Raw genomic sequence first — 10,835 nt, forward strand, 5'->3', positions numbered from 1 at the left:
TTTCCTTGATGCCATCAAAGCCATTGAGGTGTATTCCACATCCTCTGAGAGTCCTGCGGGACTGGGCTGAGGCTGTCCCAACTATCATTTTCTTACATGGCATGATACATTATAGTTACTGCTCATTTCCATAACCCCCCTTTAGAAATATCCAGACAAGAAGCAAGCACCTGTCTTAGATCTCCTCTCCCCATCAGGGGACATGTGTCAAGATCTCCTAAGAATTCTGTCACCACACTCTGTCCCTCTCTGGAAGGCAAGATCAGGGCAGGATGGAGATTCTGCTGCTCAGCAAGCATCCATCTAGGGGGTGAGAGGATAGGCGCCGCTTCTTGTGACCACCTCCAATCTCTACAAATGATTCCCTTGGAGCCTTCTCTCCATCGTGTGGCACTAGGTGATGTAACAGTTGTGGGTTGATGTCCCCTAAGATTTGTGTTCCCTTCTACAGTAGAGAGATGTCTCTTGGAAAAACTTCCCAACCAGAGACTACAATTCCCAGCCCGCTTTTTGTCTGGGTCTGCCATGGGACTGGTTCTCACCAGTGGAAAGTGAGTAGAAGTGATACGGGACAATTCCAGGCTGAAGCATTTAAGAAGCAGACATACCTCTTCCAGGCGCTCTTTCCAGTTCCAAAGGCTGGTTGGAGGTGATAATAAGGACCCAGGATATGATGGCAAAGCCACAAGATGGAATCCGTGAATCACCTACAAATGAAAGGTCTCTGCTGAACAGGAACATCTGCTTTGAACTGTGATGTGAGAAATAAATTACTGTGTTTGAGCTATTATAGAGTTTGGGTCACTGGTTACGGCAGCTAATGCTACACTATTACACGTGAGGAGGAAGCACCCATCCTCTCCCCTGGTACAGTGAGAAAGAAGCCCTCACAATGAACACCAAAGGCCTTACATGGAACACATCACACTCTCTTTCTCAACTTCCAGTCTTACATAAACTGGGGATTGGGCTGGGGTGAAGGTGGGGCATGGGAGGGAACATTTTGTTGGCTCTTACTTTGTTCTGGGGGCAATGTGTGGCCCAACCATTGATGGCTCCATTAGAACGTAAAGATATCTAGTCACCAACTGCAGGGCAATAGAAAAGCTTCTGCTCAGTGTCTTGTGACAGGGAATTTTGAAATTATGAAAATGTGTTCATGGACCCCTAATTATCATTGTCACAAAGGCTTGAGGGAGCCAGAAATGCCAGATTGGTAACCAAAGACATGAACTCCTTGATTTTGTTTATTGTTGCCCCTGTTCCTGTCACTGGCATGCTATGTTGAGACTACATGGAGGCCGTGACCCAGTGGCTGGAGGAAATGTCATATGGTTTGATGTTTGGAAGAATAATATCAGCCAGGCCTGGCTTTGGTGGCAGTGACTACGCAACTCCACAAAACACCTCCCTCCTACCTGCTGCTGAGTGGTAGTGTGATTGGTGCCAGGACCATCAGAATATGGTTAACTGGGGCCAACACATCAATGAGGGCACAGGAGGTACAATCAGCCAGCAGTTGGTAGCAATCCAGACAGGTGGACAGTGGGTATCACAGAGGTCCTGTGGGAGGCAAAAGGCGAATGCCCTGGCAGGTGAGAGAACTGTGGTTTTAGGAAAATCTGGTGCAGCGTAGGGAACCAGGATGGGGACCTATAGGAACCACATGGAACCTGTAGGAATCACAGGAAAAGGGTGCATGGAACAAGTTTCAAGGTTGCCTTGGTACTAAGTGACCGAGTGTCTGTTCTGGGATTACATAATCCTCTATGGTGAGAAAGAGGAATGGTCTCAGCGCCTGGCCCAGGGCTGAATCCACAGGTAAAGATCAAGTGGTCCAAACTGGAAAGCTTAGAGGGCCGTAGGTGCAGGGAGGCAAGTGGTCAAGCAGATCAACACCTTCTGGTGCCTGAAATTCCCACCGTAAGAGTTAAGGCTTTAGATTAAAATAGCAGGCAAGGCCATTATTAAAATGCAAGTATTTCCCAAGAGAAGTAATTAACATTGGCACGTCTGCATATTAGAGTGTCAGAAGAGCTAATTCTGCAGGGACGAGAATTTCTTTTCTGTCTTGTGTTTGAAGTGTGAGAGGAAACTAACTTATCTAATTCCTACTATGTTATACTCATTTTTAAAATCTATATTTTATTTAATCTTCCTATTAGCAACTCAGGGTTCATATCATTATTCTCACCTCACAGTAATTTGCCAAAGGATAGAGTTGGTAAGTGGCTGTGTTAAGTTGTATTATTGTTCAGTATATTTGCTGTCCCTCTTTGGGGATGGGTTAGACATCCCTGCTCTGTTGGTGTCAGTGTTAGACAGATAACTTGTTTGGACAGTAAGATATGAGTGGAAGTGATGTAAGTAGAAACTTTAAAGACCAGCATATGGTTCCACTGTCTGTTTTCCTTCTTCCATAAGATCAATTATCCAGATAGAGGCTTCTCCTTTAGCTAGGTCTTGAGAAAAAGACAACATGGAACAGAGCTGCAGCTCTGACTGACCTACAATCAATACATAGCTTGAGTGAGAAATACACCTCTGTTATTGCAAGCCACCAAGATTCTGGGTTTGTTTGTTGCTGCAGCAAAACTTAGCCTAAGCTGATTAGCACAGTGACTGAAACAGGATTTGAACCCAGGCCTGTCTGACTTGACAGAGCATGCCCTTTCCCTCAGAGCATGCTACCTCTCAGCAGGAAGGACACAGAGGCTTAACCACCACGTCTGTGCAGCATGCGGCCTCTCCTCGTCCCTCCTTCCACCTCCTTCTGCAGATGCCCAGTGGAAGCCCAAGAAAGTGTGAGGAGAGCACAGCCATCCCCAGCAGAGCCCTGCCTAGCATGAGTGTAATGTAACCGCACAGCAGATCTGATCCCCCAGTTTTGTATCAGCCTCCCTCTTCTTGGAAGCACTAAAGCAGGAGAGGGAAGAGCAAGTTGATGACAGTGAAGAGTTCCGTGCTGCCTGAGTGCTTTCCGGATGCTCCCTCTGGCTCAGCTTAGGGGCAATGGGTGCCATCTAGTAGACAAGCACCCAGACTGGAGTGATAGGCCAGCATCCCATCCCGGCTTCCTCCCTGCCTGTGGAGTAGCTGGAAAGTCCCTCAGCTCACACTGGAGTGGCCACTTCTCTGTCGGAAGGGGAGTGGCCCAAGGACCTCCCATTCAAACAAATTGAGGTTCTCAGGGAAACCAGGCTGGGCGTTCAGGCAAAATGGAAGTTTGCTACTTAGATTACTGGTTAAGTCAGGTCAGTGGGAAAAACAAACAAAGAAGTAGACTCGTGCAAGGAGCTGAGTTAATCCAAAAAGTGGTCTTACGTTGCTGCTTCCCCCCCCCCCCCCCCCCGCCCCACCCACCCCCCGAATACCCTCTGGGAATTTCAACTGAGAAAATGGAGTTGACAACTCCTTTCTTTGTTTGAATTTCCCCCTAAGATTCCGTGTTGGAAGGAAAACCCAGCCTGGGTCAATGGCCTGGAAAATTGTCCTGAAGAGTCATCTCCCCTGGCGTGTGTCACAGGGACCAAGGCGGTCGGGGGAGCAGCTGCCGGTGCCTGGGGCAGAGTGGTGCAGACTGAGGCTGCTGTTACGCTGGAAGTGGCTTCCATTTTCAGGGAAAGGCAATCTGTGCAGTCAACCTGCAGGCCACTAGCTCCATCACTTGTTTTGCTTTTAAACTCTCTTTCAGCCACTATCTAATCTACCCCAAATGATTGATCATATTGAGGAGCTGATGGGCCCTGGAGTTTCTTGGGTCTCTTTTTGTTTTCCTGGAATTCAGAGCACCAAAACTACCACTTTGTTCTGTTTTACAATATGTCCTTTTGAGATAACGCCCAAAAATCAGGCGTTTTGTAGAAAACCTAAGGGTCAACACTGCTTTATAAATGGTTTACAAAAAGCAAGAGGATATTGAAATTCCCTTTGTTCCACAATACGTATATTTGCTCCTGATACATTTGCCAATGAGCCTTTCCCTCATTATGTGGCTCCACATTTCACCCTTCGCGGGAACAAAAGCATCTTAGTCCTATTACTCTCAAGATACATGATGGCTGGAGTAGACTTGGCCAGTTGACCAGCTCCAGTGGATCCGGTTTTTGTTTCAGTTCTCCATTTTGTTTAGTTCCCCACTGAAGTAACGGCAACATTTGAAGAGGGCTTCACCACTCCTACAATGCTTGTACATGCATTGCCTCATCAAACCCTCATGATTTCTGCAGAGTAGGTTGAACAGAATATCATTGGGAGCCCCTGTGTATAATGGGTCATATAATGGCTTCACTGTCTTATTGTGTGGATCAGGGAGGTTACAGATGAAGTTGCTGCAGTGTGGTTCCAGATCACGTGCTCTTTTACAGATAAAAAAAGGCACACAGAATGAGACAAAAATGAGGAAAGAAAGAAGAGGAGGGGAAGCTGGCTAAGAGGAAGCATGGAAGGAAGACAAGTCAGGGTGTAAAAATAAAGGCAAGGGCCTCTGATCCCCTGGAAGCTCCAGTTGGCTGGATCGAGTGCTCCATTGGGTAGACGTGCCAGTTCCCTGCTCTGCTCCATCACGAGCCCTGAAATGGTCTGAGCACCTCACTTAAACTGATTAACAGAGGTAATTTATAACATCTTCTGTTGGATGGAGGAATTCTTGTATTTTTATGTATATGAGTCCCATTCACTTGTTCTTGTTATAAAATAATTGATAACAAATAAAACACTCCAATAATCTAATTTTCTCTCCCTAGACCATTTCAAACAGCATTAGAGGTACTGTTTTTCCACTGAATTGATTGAACTAGTGAGTTGCTTTAGTAGCGTGCCCACCGTATATTTAAGTTAGTGAACTGTTTTCCCAAAGTCTTTGCAGACAGACCCTTGACCTGTGCACAGTGACTATGCTGAGGACTGACTGCTATTTTCCTCCTCACGTGTTCCTGATTTTCACTTTTTTTTAAAATAGGAGACTGTGCCTGGGAATCTCCAGAAAGTCTCACCTTATTAGCCTCTATATAGCATATATCAAAATTATTCATTTTGATACTTAATTGTTCGCTGGCTTTAACATAGTTTCTTTCCTTTTTTCCAAGTATATACAGCTCGCTGACTAAATTGAAAACTCCTCAAGGATAGTGTCGTGGACTGAATTGTGTCCCGCAAAATTCATACGTTGAAGTCTTCAAAGTGTGACTGTATTTGGAGAGAGGGCCTTTAAAAGAGGTAAAAAAAAAAGGTAAAATGAGGCTGTTAGGGTGGGTCCTAATCCAATATGACTGTGTCCTTATAAGAGAGGTGATTAGGACACACAAAGAGACACCAGGATGAACACACACGGAGCAAAGTCCGTGTGAGGACACAGCAGAAAGGCAGCTGTCTGCAAGCCAAGGAGAGAGGCCTCAGAAGACAGCAGCCCTGCCCACACCTTCGTCTTCCAGTCCCCAGAACGGTGAGAGAATAAGTTCTGTCATTTATGCCACCCAGGCGGTGGTGTTTTGTTATGGCAGCCCTCGCAAACCAATACAGATAGAGACATCTTATACACCTCTGCCCCATTGTGCCTCACCAAATGCTCAGCACACAACTTAGCACTTAATAATACCAGTTGCATTTATTTTATTTTTTAGGTATTTAAAAAAATCCATTCATGAAACATGTTTAATGTAATTCACTTCATATGCAGATACTTTGGTTTGTTGACGAACAAAGACTTGATCATTTGTTTGAATAGATGATATATGCCCGTGGTAAACATTTGAAATAAGATGAAGAATTATATGGTGAAAGGTAAACCTCACTAGCACCTCAGACCCTCAGGTCTCTTCCCTAGAGGCAGCCGTTATTCCCACGAGAAGTCTACCTTTCTAGAGACATCTTTACTTAAAAACACGTGTGTGGTGTATGTATATGTGTAGAATATACACATTTATATTATAGATATATAACATTTATGTAAATGCATCCTTTATGAAAATAACTATATACAACTAAACAAATAAATAATATATGCATATACACTCTGATTTTTTTTCTGTTTTATTTTGTTTTTAACACGGTAGCACGATGCGCACATTTCTACTTTTTAAAGACAGTCAATTTAACAAAATATTTTGGGAATTGTTCCATCTAGGACATACAAACCCCTCTCATTTTTTGTAACTTATTTTGTTGTGTTTACTTTAAATGCATCATCCTCCCTGTTTCCTCCACTCTAATCCACACACTTTCACAAGGATGTTCACGCAGAACACAAACAGGCAATGACTGTTAAAGGCGCTCATTCTTGCAGCTGTTTCCTGGCTGGAATACCCGAGTGAAGGAGTTAATCAGGCTCTCAAGTCATAGGCATTGAACAGAAGGGCACAATTTCCAGGCAGTCCAAACCAGCAGGAACAGGAACAAGGAGACGGTCTCGGACCAACCCCAGGTGTTTCTGATGACTACAATAACTGTGGGAGCACGCCAGCAATCACGTAGCCCACGTTCCCGCAGGGGTTACTGTGCAATTAATATTGTACCAAGAAATAGTAATACTTTAAAAAAGAAGCATGCATTAATCCATCACTCTAGAAAACCAAGATGTTTTCTTCCTGTTTCGTATTAGCACTTGTTCATTCGTACACATAACATTGATAGTTTTAATTACAAATCAGAGCAATTACGTATTCTGCTTTTGTCTCAAAGAGAATCATAAACATTATTATTTATTATTATGTTTACATAATAACAATTTTATGGTTGAATAATAGTCTAGTTAGTTGGTATATTGTTTCCTTTAATTTAAAAAAGGGACAACAGTATTATCTGAGTTATAATTAAAACTTACAAGAAAACCAATCTGACACATATTAATGATATACATAAATGTTATTGAGCTACAAGGTAATTGACTATAAAATGGGGGACAGCTCACGTAAATTATAATTAATGTTGTCTATACCCTACGAAATCAGAACTTTCTAGGGGAGAGGCTGTAGAGAAGGCAGTAGTTCAGATGCTCTCCTGAGCAAGGCGTACACCCTCCCATTCCTTTAGGAGTTTGTTTCAAGAAATGAGGCTGCAAATGTTTTTCCCCTTTTCTGCAGCTGGACCTCTACTTGTAGAGGCAGAGGGAGAAAAACAGTCTGCCTCCATCAGATAAGGTTAATCAGATTGATGTCCTAACAACTAGCTGCCATAAGGCATGAATAACTAATGGCCTTCTTTAACTAATTAACTTGATCAACAAGTATGTATTGCTGGATGTGAAATGCTCAGGGCGAAGACAACTTCTGCTCCTGTAGAATTTATAATCTAGACAAGGTATAGAACAGTAATCAAATAAATAATAAAATAATTACAAGTTTTGATTACAAGTAAGTGCTAAAAAAGAAAGAAACAGGGCACTACCACAGATAGGAAGGAAGGTGGGGCATCCTTTAGATAGGGGATCAGAGAAGGCCTCTCTGAGTAAGTCACATTGACACCGAAACTTGAAGGAGAAGAAAGAGTTGGCCACACAGAATAGGAGAAAGAGGGAAGAGGGGGCCACAGCTCCAAGTGTGATCAGACTTGGCATCCTGTCTACAGCCAGTGGGACTGCAGTTCGCTGGGCAGAAGAGAGTGTGGCCCTTGGTGAAGCAGAGAGGAGAGCAGGGGACCCAGCATGCAAGGCCCAGGGCACCACAGGAGGAACCTCCATTTCATTATAGGAACAAAGAGAAGCCAGGTAAAAGCTTTAAGCAGGTGAATGGCATAGATCAAATCATGTTTAAAAAAGAACTTTTGGCTGCTATGTGGAAATAGATTGGAGAGGGAGCAAGAATGAAAGAAGAGTGACTAGGAGGTTGTTGGTGTTGCCCCCATGTGGTGGCAGTGGAGATGGAGAATAAGCGACAAGATGGATCTCGATCAGGCACAGAGCTGACAGCTGAAATGACTGTGAAGGATAAGGGAAAAGGAAGGAAGATGTCCATGATGACTCCAGGGTTTCTGGGCGGGGGGCACCAAATTTAGAAGTAGAAGGCAGGAAATCAAGAGTTCTCTTTGGATATTTAAGTTGGAGATGTCTTATGAGGCATCCACATGGAGTTGTCAACTAGGCAGTCAGATACACGAGTCTGAGATCAATTTGGGACTTGTCAGCAGCCTGATATTTAAAGCCTAAAGACTAGATGAGACTCTGAAGGAGAGTGTATCATGGGGAAGAGAAGGGGGCCCAGGACTGCACCTCTAACATTCCCAGGGCTAGCCCACCGCAACCAGCAGTAAATCCCCACCTGGTGGAAGCTCAAGCTCTCTGAGGATCCCGAATGTGTTCATTATTAGCTGACCGCTCAACAGTCAGGGGGAATCATCCAGGGACGTTTTTTTCTTTCAGCTCTTTTTCTTTCTTTCCTGCCTGCTTTCTTTACTCTGGTATCCCCCGAACCCTAGGAACCCTCCTATGGGGAAAAGAGAGGGCAAGTGTGGGTGAGGTTTTTCATGCTCAGTGACCGTGTGGGCAGTCGCCTTATTCAGTTGGAAGTTGGAAGCTGTGCACAGCTGCCAGAGTAGTGCCATTCATTTCTCTGTTTTCATAGATGTAGGTAACTCTTGTGGGTCTTCCCCCAGAGCCCCACAAGCTCTTACCTCTGCGTCTTCCAGTAGCTCAGCACTTAACAGCTGTGGATGCTCTGTAGTGAGACTGTAAAGTAAGGGGCCAGCAGGGAGCACTGAGAGCATAAAGCCCAAGCCTCCCCATTTCCCAGGTGGGGATGGACTCACCCACGGCCACCCATGAAATGGAAGGGATTTCAGGCTTCGTTTCACCAACCACTGATCGACTGCTTTGATCAAGGGAAGCCGGTCAGCCTTCATTCAATCCAAGAGATGACTTATTTACTCTGGCCCCTAAGAAAAGACCAACCTCATGTTTAAAACCTCTCTAACTGGAAAAAGAAACTGAGAGTATTTCCAGGCCCCTAAGCATACACATGCTAAGAAATACCCTACTAAGGCTGCACTTTGCCCCAGCCTGAAGAAATGGGGTAGATTTTCTTACCCAGATCATCTTCAGTTTGAGACAGTGCATCTGTAGAGGCTCAGAGCATGCTGTATTGTGAATGACCATAAAAAGGGCAGGAGAACCTATAAATTAGAGAGAGAGATTTTGTATTTGCATAAGGAAACCCAAATCCTGCATAAACGGCACGTCTCCACACGGCCAAATAACAATAGACGGAGGTGTTGAATAATTGATAAAGCTTGTTCTTCCGTAAAGACTGGCTTTAGGAACGAGGACCAGAGGATGGAAGGAATTCAGTGGGAAAAGACGCCGTTTAATCTTTTCCGAGAAGTGTCTGGTGAGACAAACACACATTATTTTCTGATTCTGTCTCTCCTCTGCCCGACATTTTGCTCCTGATTTGTGTGAAGATGTGTCTCAGTGCCTGTTTGTGATTTCAGTGAATGGAGGCACGTGCTCTGCCTTCTAGAATGCCAAGATTCGTAGATTTTTGGGCCAGAGGAGCGTTAGAGATAATTCAGTGCATGTCTCTCACTTTCTGACAATGAAATTTTGGCTTGGCCAAAATTACACAGGGACTAGAGAGAGGCCCGCCATCCAGGACTTGTGATGGATGACACTGCTTTTCCCACGGTTTGATTCAAGCTGGTGGAGAACTGCCACTGTATGACATGGGTGGGATTTTATTTTCTTTGATAACTAGGCATTTGATGCAAGTTTCACTTTTTATTTTATTAAAAAATTTTGAAACATAGGAAAAAGAAAAAAACGCCATACATTCGATCATTGTTAGCATTTTAATGTATTTCCTCCCAGGGATTTATTTTTCTGTGCATATCTTTAAATAATTGTTATTTAGTGTATACATAATTTTTTTCAGTTAATATATGGTAAACATTTTAATGGGTGCAGAATATTCAGGCAAATGGATATACTATAACTCACTGAATGTGGTTGTTGAGCATTTAGAAAGATTCCACTTTTTGCTCTCTCTAAACACTAGTTATTACATGACATATAAACATCTTATGGCATATGGCTTTTCTGATAGATTACACCAGTAATATGGATCTCCAGAAAGAGAGTTAGAGAACCATGGTTATTACTGCATAGTCATAAGGTCATCCCGATTCACTATTGCTTTACAACATTAAGTGTTATCATAAAAATATTTGCTAGGGCCAGCCCCATGGCACAGCGGTTAAGTTCACGGGCTCTGCTTTGGTGACATGGGGTTAACTGGTTCAGATCCCAGGTGTGGACCTACACACCACGTATTGAGCCATGCTGTGGCGGGAGTCCCACATGTAAAATAGAGGAAGATGGGCACACATGTTAGCTCAGGGCCACTCTTCCTCAGCAAAAAGAGGAGGATTGGCGGGGAATATTAGCTCAGGGCTAATTGTCCTCCAAAAAAAAAAGCTAATTTCTTCATTGAATTCTCTTTTCTTCTATGGCTGCTGAATCCTCCTTTGGACATCTTCACCTTTGAAAGATTTTAGCTTTCTTTTTTTTTTAAAGATTGGCACCTGAGCTAACAACTGTTGCCAATCTTCTTCCTTTTTTTAAATTCTTCTCCCCAAAGCTCCCCAGTACATAGTTGTAGATTCTAGTTGTGAGTGCCTCTAGTTGTAGATTCTAGTTGTGAGTGCCTCTGGTTGTGCTATGTGGGATGCCCCCTCATCGTGGCCTGATGACCGTGTCCATGCCCAGGATCCGAACTGGCAAAACCCTGGGGCACCAAAGTGGAGCGCACGAGCTTAACCACTGGGCCACTGGCCGGCCCTGATTTTAGCTTTCTTAATTGCTTGTAGTTCCCTGAGCACAGCAGCCTATTCCATGGATCTTGTTTGCA

Source organism: Equus caballus, chromosome 19 (genome assembly GCF_041296265.1).
Source record: "Equus caballus isolate H_3958 breed thoroughbred chromosome 19, TB-T2T, whole genome shotgun sequence".
Lineage (NCBI taxonomy): Eukaryota > Metazoa > Chordata > Mammalia > Perissodactyla > Equidae > Equus > Equus caballus.